The following is a 9,998-nucleotide window of genomic DNA, read 5'->3' as shown; positions in this document are numbered from 1 at the left end:
GTGTTGATTTGTTTAGTGGCTTTGTTGCCCTCGGAGACAGGAGCGCCAAGGTGGCAGGGACAATGTGCGTCCTGCTCATGCCCCATCCCAGCATAGGCTTGGCATGTTGGAGGTGCCCAGTACACAACTGTGGCATGGATGAATGAAAGAATAAAATGCATAGGGAGGAAGCAGACACAGGCTTTGCCTGGGAAGCAAAGACATAAACAAATACCAACATACGGCAGCGGATACTCTGCACTGATCCGGGGGACAGTGAAGAGCTAAAGGACCTCAGGGGAGCAGAGGCTGCTTTCAGAGAGGACAGGTAGACCAAGGAAGGCTTCCCGGTAGAGCACCATTTGCTGGGTCTATGAGGATGAGGTGGAGGGGAGGATCATCTGAGGCCCTGGGAGCTGGAGGAGAGAAGGGCCAGAATTACTTCGGGTACAGTTAGGGCAGCGGTGGGGAGGCGGGAGTCAGTTGCTGGAGCTGTGCCCACAGGCTTCCTCGGGCAGCACGGGGTGGCAGCAGGTTTGTGGGTGGAGCAGGGATGGGGTGGGAGAGACCTCAGGTAGGCAGGGGCAGGCCAGAGGAGAGCTGGGGAAATTAGACCCAGGGAGTGGCGGAGGCAGTACCTGGGGAGGCCTGGCAGCCTTCATTCTTCAGTCTCAGTTTATATCCTGCTTCTCCTGCGCCCGTCAACCTTGGAGACCACCCTCCGGCAGGCTCTGGCCCCTGGCCCCCAGCTCAGCCCAGGTCTGTGCCTGCCGTTCCTGCTGGCCTGGCCCAGCTCTCCAGAGGGGCTGTATGCAGCTGTATGCAGCTAGTTCACAGCGTAACACTGTGCCAACACATTTCCAATTAATTTTATTTTTTAACGATTTTTCAAAATTTTATTATTTTTAAGATTAATTTTTTAAAAGATTTTATTTATTTATTTATTCTTGAAAGACCCACAGAGAGAGGCAGAGACATAGGCAGAGGGAGAAGCAGGCTCCCTGTGAGGAGCCCGATGTGGGACTCCATCTCAGGACTCTGGGATCACAACCTGAGCTGAAGGCAGATGCTCAATCACTGAGCCACCCAGGTGCCCCTCAAATTTATTTATTTGAGAGAGAGAGTGCTTGAGTGAGAGCAAGAGCAGGGGGAGGGACAGAGGGAGAGGGAGATGCAGACTCCCCACTGAGCAGGGAGCCTGACTCAGAACCCAGGACCCCCGAAATCATGACCTGAGCCAAAGGCAGATACTTCACTGACTGAGCCACCCAGGCACCCCTACATTTCCCATTTTAAATAGAATGTGTATTGATCATATTAGTAGCATGTTTTCTTGAACATGGCTTTTTTTTTTTTTTAAAGATTTTATTTATTCATGAGAGACACAGGCAGAGGGAGAAGCATGTTCCACGAAGGGAGCCTGATGTGGGACTTGATCCAGGGTCTCCGTCTCCAGGATCATGCCCTGGGCTGAAGGCAGTGCTAAACGTTGAGCCACCCGGGCTGCCCAGCATGGTTTTTTTAATGCTTTTATTTTTCAGGAACAGAATCATTTTCCTAATTTCCTTCCTCTTCAGCTTTTTAAAGGTGTTTTTCAGTCATTTACTTAGGAAACTTTTATTTCCTCTTTATATTAATTATCAAATTACTCTCATGTACGAATCACTCAGTTTACCCCTTTTAGCCTCCTTCTTGCAGATCTTACATATGGATTCATTAAACAATTTCGTTCCTACTTTCACGTTCAAACCTGTTTAGTGAGGTTTGACTGGAGAGTGAGGGGCTGTAGCAGTGCTAGGCCTTCTTGCTATGATTCCTACACTGCAGGAAGATGCTGGATTGAGAGATGCCAGAGGATGCATATACTCCCTACATGTTAGTGTGGAAAGTTCTCAGGTCAGCATACAAGGCTTCCTTGCCCTGTTCATTCTGGTCACACTAGTCTGGAAGACCAGCAAACCTGGGGTGGTTGAGGGTGGACAGTGGGCAGATGACTCAGGTCTGGAACCTTGGAGCATGAAGAGTGGATGAACCTCTAGTAGTTGTTTGGGTGGATGCCGAGGAAAAAGTTCACTCATGGTGAGAGACAGGGAGACTGCCATACCATCTGGGGGGCCACGGAAGAAGCCTACAGCAGAGGGGGCTCCCTCTGGGCATGTGACTGCTGCAGAGGAGCCCAAGTAGGCCTGGGAATGAACCCTGGGTATTCAAAGGGAAGCAGCCATTGCCCTGGTATCTCTGGGCCAGATTGCTCCTGGTACAGACCTCCACAGGGGCCAGCAAGCTCTGGAGCAAGAAGTTCCCTTCTAGGGTATTTTAGTTAATATGTCAAGTTAATTCAGGTTAGTATATGTGTTTCTATTCCTTCCCATTCCTGGAGAAGTGCTCTACTCAGGATTCTTGATTACACCTGACAAAGACCGAACTTAAACTAGCTTGAGCAAAAAGGAGATTCTGTGCTCCTGGCAACTTGGGAATCAAAGTAGTGGTTCAGGCATAGCTAGATCTGGCGATTGACAGTGCCATCTGGGTTATTTACCTCTATCAGCTCAGCTGCTTTCTTTTTTATTTCTTTTTTTTTTCTTGAAGATTTTATTTATTTATTCATGAGAGACACAGAGAAAGGCAGAGAGAGAGGCAGAGACAGGAGAAGCAGGCTCCATGCAGGGAGCCCGATATGGGACTCTATCCCAGGACTCCGGGATCAGGCCCTGAGCTGAAGGCAGATGCTCAACCACTGAGCCACCCAGACATTCCATCAGCTCAGCTGCTTTCATTCTCAATCTGTGGTGGCAAGATGGCCACTGGCCATCCTTAGCCAATATTGTCCTCACAGCTTACTCTCATAGGGAAAGAGTGTATTTCTCAGTAACTCTGGTGAGCACCCTGGGGGGGAGGGGCTTTGTAGCAAGGCTTTGGCCACATGCCTGTCCCGTCCTGAGCCATTCTTTGCTCAGGGGTGGGGATATTCTAGTTAGTTGACCCCATTCACTTTTACCCTGAGGAAGGGGACGGTGTGGCCGTGCTGTGTCTGTGCCCACCACTTCCCCCCTTCAAGGACTGGGCATTATTTCCTCAGGTTGGAGGAAGACTCATTCACAAAGACAGGAATGCTGGACAGATGAAATGTGTCCCTACGCCAGCCTCTGCCTATGTGCATGGGCACACAGCTTTCTGGAGTCTGTGTAGCAGCATGGGAGCATGTCTGTTGCTTTTGGGAGGAATATGCCCACTCAGGCCTCTTCATTTTTTTTTTTTTAAAGATTATTTATTCATTCAGAGAGAGCGAAGAGAGAGGCAGAGACACAGGCAGAGGGAGAAGCAGGCTCCATGCAGGAAGTCAGGCCTCTTCATATCCTCAGGTCTGGTTCATCCAGGCTGGCCTTCTGCAGGCAGCAAGCTGCTAGGGGCATGTGGAAACCAACCTTTCTCCACTGTGTGTGCCCTAGGGTGTCTCCACTCAACTGACCCCACTTCTTGTGGCTCTTTGGCTTCTGGTCCTGGGATTCACAAATCTGACTCTGATGTCTGCATTTGGCCCTGTTCCTGTCGAGGTTTGAATCTCCTTTATGGATCTAGACTTAGCTCTAAGCTTGGCTTGATTTTGGTGTCACCTGTATTTTCCAGCCTGTGGTCCTGCCAGGGGAAGGGCAAGTGGCCAGGCTGGACCTGGCGAAGGAGGTTCTTCATTTTTCCTAAACTCAGAGCCTACCCTCAGGATGAAGGACCAGCTAGTTTCCAGCATACCTGGGTATGTAGCAGCTGCTTCCCCCACACTCAGAGACAACTACGTCACATTCCCCTATTTGATACAACTAGTATCACACATCAGCACTCCTCAACATTGTGAGCTATGGGAGCTTTTCTTGAAATGAAACCTCCCCTGAAAGTCCAGTATGGGGACACCTGGGTGGCTTAGCGGTTGAGCGTCTGTCTTTGGCTCAGGGCATGATCCTGGGATCTGGGATTGAGTCCCACATCAGGTTCCTTGCAGGGAGCCTGCTTCTCCCTCTGCCCATGTCTCTGCCTCTCTCTCTCTCTCTCTGTCTCTCATAAATAAATGAATAAAATCTTAAAAAGAAAAGAGAAAAAGAAAAAGTCCCGTATGAGAGGCAGACAAGAGCCATGTAACTCTGGGTTGGGGTGGAACATATTCTGTATTCCCTTCACCCTACATCAGCAGCTCTGAAGAGGTGGTGTGACAGGGCTCCTTGAAACCCCATTTGAAAACCTCTTCCTCATTATGTCCATCCATCCCTTTCAGTGGCATCTGCTTTTGCTCCCCATGTGGGATTAGGTTGCTAGTTGTGGTGTTTTTCTTATTACTACAATCTTTATTCTGTCATTAACTTGTTTGCACTATGAAAAGGTCAAAGAGGAGATCTTTGTCATCTTCCCACCATAGGCAGCAGTAGCATATAACAATCCCTGGCTACACGGGGGCTTACTCCATTATCCTTGTCCTCTTTGAGCTACATTTGGGAGGCTGTTCCATTTATGGCATTGGGCAAGTTACCTGTTCCTCAGTTTATCTTTTTCCTGGGAACTACACCCATACTTATGTGAAGCTGGTGTCTCATGCGTGACCCCTATCTAGAATGAGTATTTTGTTAAAGATTATTTATTTATTCATGAGAGACACACAGAGAGAGGCAGAGATATATGCAGAGGGAGAAGCAGGCTCCATGCAGGAAGCCCAATGTGGGACTCGATCCCTGGACTCCAGGATCACATCCTGAGTCTAAGGCAGACGCTCAACCCCTAAGCCACCCAGGCATCCCATAGAATGAGTATTTTGGATACCTTTCCGTGAAATGTAGCCTTTGTAACAAAAAATATCCTTGACCAGACTACAAAAATAATACTGAGAAGATTATAAACATTCCCCACGGAGACCTCCCTCTAATACGAAGTGTCCTGAGTCTGTTCAGTTTTAGAAAAGACTATGTTGTCAGGGAGGTTGGTCACCAGCAAACTGGCCATGGGCTGGTTTTATCCAGGCTTCAGTCCACCAAGGAAAATCCAGGCCTTGGTTTGGTTCCATCTGAGCCTTCCCAGTGACTGCCACTTATTGACTTAAGTCTCAGTGATTCAGATCTTGCTCAGGGTCGCCCCTGACAACATGTGGTGGGAGGGAGAGTGACCTCCCGTCTAGGGTGCCAGCAGGGTCAGGCCCGACGAAGCCCCCTCGGTTCCTGGTAGGTGTTTTGGGGTCTTTGGCTCTGAGGGGACAGGAAGATGACTTGTATTTCCCAGAGCCAGGGACTCAGCTCATACAGGGGTTTTCCCAGAACTTTGCTAAGGCCCAGGGCAGGGTGTGTGTGTCTCAGCTGTGTGAGTGTGGGTTAATGGTTAATTGGAGACTTGCTTTTCCGGATTTGGGTGACCCAGGTCCTGCTGCTCTGGAGGAAGAGGCAGCAAGGGGACCTCCCCCAGCGGGGCTGCTTTGACAGTCACTGTCTGTGCCATCGTCTGAGAGACCTAGTGGACAGGAATTGATTTGGGGTCGGTCGATAGAGAGGATAGATGTTTCAGTAGAAAACTGAGCAGCAGTGGGCCTGGGGCCAGGTGGAGAATGGGACCCATTAATATGACTGAGCTAACTGAAACATCCGGTTTGATAAATATTTTTTATTGCACATCATGCTGTATGTTGGCACCAGGAAAGAGGTGGTAGGATCTGTACCCCCAAAGTTCTCACTTTGGGAGTCAACCAGGACAGGCCTAGAACAAGTCCCCAGATAACTATATGACAGGGCCAGAAAAGCAAAGGACCACGAGAGGCAAAAATAAACTGCCAAATAAAATAAAATGCCAAAGCAGCATTTCTTTTTTTTTTTTAATTTTTATTTATTTATGATAGTCACACACAGAGAGAGAGAGGCAGAGACATAGGCAGAGGGAGAAGCAGGCTCCATGCACCGGGAGCCTGATGTGGGATTCCATCCCGGGTCTCCAGGATCGCACCCTGGGCCAAAGGCAGGTGCTAAACCGCTGTGCCACCCAGGGATCCCCAAAGCAGCATTTCTTAGGGTGTGATTTTAAGTATGTTATACAGTAATATTAAGTATGTAATACAGATGAGCATTTAAAACACTTGATGAATTATGTATTTTCATGTCTGTTGGAATATAGCCTTGTTTATTTCAGTTGCCTTCTGTTTATGGCAAATGATACAGTTTTATTTTCTTTTTAAGATTTATTTATTTTAGAGGCACCTGGGTGATTCAGTGGTTGAGTGTCTGCCTTTGGCTCAGGTCATGATTCCAGGATCGAGTCCTCTTCCTCTGCCTATGTTTATTCATCACTCATGAATAAACGAATAAAATCTTTAAAAAATGATTTTTTTTTATTTTAAAGAGAGAGAGCACATGTGTGGGCACGTGTTTGTGAGTGGGGAGAGGGGCAGAGAGAGAGAGAATCTCAAACAGACTCCACGCTCAGCACATAGTCTGACCCAGGGTTTCATCTCACGACCCTGAGATCATGATCAGAGATGCAATCAAGAGTTACTCAGCTGACTCAGTCACCCAGGCACCCCAATATAGTTTTCTGTTTATGGTGGAGATAAAAGGTTTCTTTTGAAAATAAGCTTAAGTGAAAGAGTGAGTTTATTTTGAGGAAAATATTAAGTAAAGAATAGTGCAGGGGCCACATGGTGATACCAGGTGGCTTGAGATGCCTGAGGTTTGGGAACAGCATGCTAGAGGAATTCAGAGACCAGGAAGGGGAAGGGAAAGGGCTATTGGGAGAGTTATGTGGGGCCAGGGAGGAATAGGATCCAGCTAGGATCTAGATAGGGTGAACCTGTACTCACAGGTCCAGAAATGTGTGTGCACATCTTGCTCAAACTCATTTCATGATGAGCCTTGTGGGGTTGGTGTTTGGATTATATTGGGGAGGACTATGAATCCTGTGAAGAGGCAGTGGGAGACACTGAAAGTGCTTGAGATGGGGAGTGGTTCCTGACTGCTGTTGAAGAGACTCACTTGTAGTAGGCACCAGAACTAGAGGTAGGATGACCTGTCAGGGACCTCAGTAAAGAGAGTGTAAAAGGCCAACCTAGGGCTGTGGCTGAGGACAAGCAGACCCAGCACCCTAACTGGTCTCCCAATGTTTCTGGCCAGCAGCCGGGAGCAGGTGGGCAGAGGCAAGTCTAGGGTGGACAAGGCAAGCCTTGGTCTCTGTATGGGGAAACCATGGGAGCCAGGCAAAGGTGTAGGTCAGACTGTGCACAGAGGCAGGGAAGGAGGCTTCTGCCCACCCCTCTCAGTTGACCCAGTGGTCTCTTGGTGTCTCCTGGCTGAGCATGGAATGTTCTGGAGGAAATGGGTGGGGGCAGCTGAAGGAAGCTCCTCTCCAGGCCAGGGTGCTGAGTTCCTGCAGAAGGAAGCGTGCATTTTCCTGCCCTCTAGTTGGCCCAGGCAGCCTGGCTGACAGCCCCAGGCAAGGGTTTCATTCGTCAGCAGAGCCTGCAGTCATCTGGGCCAGTTGTCTTATTTAACTGTCCCATCTCTTCCTTCTAGTGCAGGTAAGTTCAGCAGCTCAGAGATCCGCTTGGTATAAAAGACAAGAATTTTTGTTTTCCCCCTTGGGGACCTACTGTGTTCCAGTCCCTGTGTCTGGAACTTTGACTTTGGAATCAGAGTTCCTCCCGGACAAAAACGGTTGCAGAAAGTACTATCATCTCCTTTGTACGAAGGAGGGAAGAGTGGGGAATTTGAGCTGGCCCCAGATTTTATAGCCAGTTAACTGCATTCCATGCATATGCTGGTGTTGTCTGTGGAAGTGTGACTGGGGACAAGATCTGTAACTTGAGAGAATCCAGTCACTGTCTGTGTGGGGCGGCCCCTGCTGCGTGCTGGGTGCATCTGTAAAATGGGCTGCAGTGGGGATTATGTGAGTTATGATAAAGCAAAGGTCATGTATAGATATTAGCTGCTGCTGCTGTGATTACATAAAACTGGAGTTTATGCGATTCTGAACATCAATTTTGCTGGGAGACTTTTTGGGGACAGTATCACTTAGGGTGAGGGAAAAACATTGTTTTAATTTTAAAATAATTAAGATATATGGCCTAGCATGGAGATTTGACATCAGATATATTTCACCTTTGGGCTGGCTGTTTCTGGCCATACTCCCCTGTCCCTGGATGGCAGGGGGCCACAAGGGATGGGTCTGTGTTCACTTTCCTCTATCTTTAGCTTTACTTAGGTGGAAGCCTGAGAATCAGGGTACACTTTGTTGTTTTCATGGGCTTCTGGGAGGTCCCAGGATCTCATCTGCTCTGAGTTGGTGCCCGGGAGCTGTGTGTCCTAAATGCCTGTGATCTTAAGTAGCTATCTTCTGAATTACTTTCCAGCTCTAAAATTCAGAGAGGCCTCTTCCTTTCTGGCAGTTCTAGCAGGATGACTCTCTTCCTGGAATGCCTGCCTCATGCCTGCCAAGTCCCTACTTGTTCCTTTCAGCTCTCCAGCAGACTCCTCCCTTGAGGCCCTCCAAGATTGCCACAGAGAGGAATTCTAACTGTGCCTGCTCTTTGCTCTCACTGTTCCAATAAATGGCCCTAGCATTTATTGGAGTCATTGTCGGATGCACTCAGGACTCATACTACTCACATGCAGTCTGCACTGGGTATTCAGAGCAAATAAAACAGAGGTGGCCCCACTCCCAGAGGGTCTTACAGAGATTAACAAACAAAGAAATAAATGTGCACATTCAAATTGTGATACAAGTGGTAAAGGAAGAGAATTGGGAGCTGGCATCTGTCACCCTTGCAGTCTTCTGCAATAGGCTGTGTCCCCATGTGGCAGGGACACAGAAGATGGTCGGGGAATAAAGGCATGAACAGTATGCGCTTCCCGTGTTTGTGATCCGGGATGATATCAAATCATTAACCGACACAAAAACATTTTGAAGAGTCTGACATGTTCTATAAATTTAATTTAATTTAATTTTAATTTTTTAAAAGAGTTTATTTATTTATTCATAGGAGACACACAGAGAGAGGGAGAGAGGCAGAGACACAGGCAGAGGGAGAAGCCGGCTCCATGCAGGGAGCCTGACATGGGACTTGATCCCAGGACTCCCGGATCACGCCCTGGGCTAAAGGTGGTGCTAAACCGCTGAGCCCCTGGGGCTGCCCTACAAATTTAATTTTAATCCTACTAGCAGTATCGCAAGATTCTTTCCCATTAATGACAACTGGGGTGTAGTATTTTTTTTCCTCTGTAGAAGAAAATGAAAAATTTTTTCCATTGCATTATAGTAGTGTTTGACTTCAACACAGTTTTAAGTTTATAGAAAAAAAACTGAGTGAAACTTATGGAGGGTTCACACATATCCCTTACTGCCCCCAATTTCCCAATATTAACCTCTTGTGTTGATGTGGTAAATTTGTTGAGTTGACGAGTTGGTATTGCTACATAATTATTAACTATAAGTCCATAATTTACATTAGGGGTCACTTTTATTGTATCTTGGGTTTTGACAAATGTATAATGACAAATGTGAATGTATCCACCATTACAAGTGTCTTATAGAATGATAGTTTCACGGCTGTAAAAATCCTGTGTTCATCATTTTCTCTCTCCCCCAGGACCTCTGATCTTTTACCTGACTCCATAGTTTTACCTTTTCCAGAATGTCATAGACTTGGGCTCATATAGTATGTAGCCTTTTCAGATTGGCTGCTTTCACTTAGCGGTATGCATTTATGTTTCCCTCAGGTCTTCTCACTGTTTAAGCTCATTTTTATTAATGAATTTTATTCCACTGTCTGGATGTACCACAGTTTATTTATCCATTCACCTGTTGATCTTGGTTGCTCCTAGGTTTTTGGCAATAATGAATAAAATGGGTATAAACATTAGAATGCCATTTTGTGTGTGGATATAAGTTTTCATTTCTTTGGGTAAATACAAAGGAGTATAATTGCTGGATCACGTGGTAAGAGTATATTTAAGTTTTGAAAAATACAGCCTTCCAAAGTAACTGAACAGTTTTGCAGTAAATAAGAG

Source organism: Canis aureus, chromosome 16 (genome assembly GCF_053574225.1).
Source record: "Canis aureus isolate CA01 chromosome 16, VMU_Caureus_v.1.0, whole genome shotgun sequence".
NCBI lineage: Eukaryota > Metazoa > Chordata > Mammalia > Carnivora > Canidae > Canis > Canis aureus.
This window is presented reverse-complemented; position numbering follows the sequence as displayed.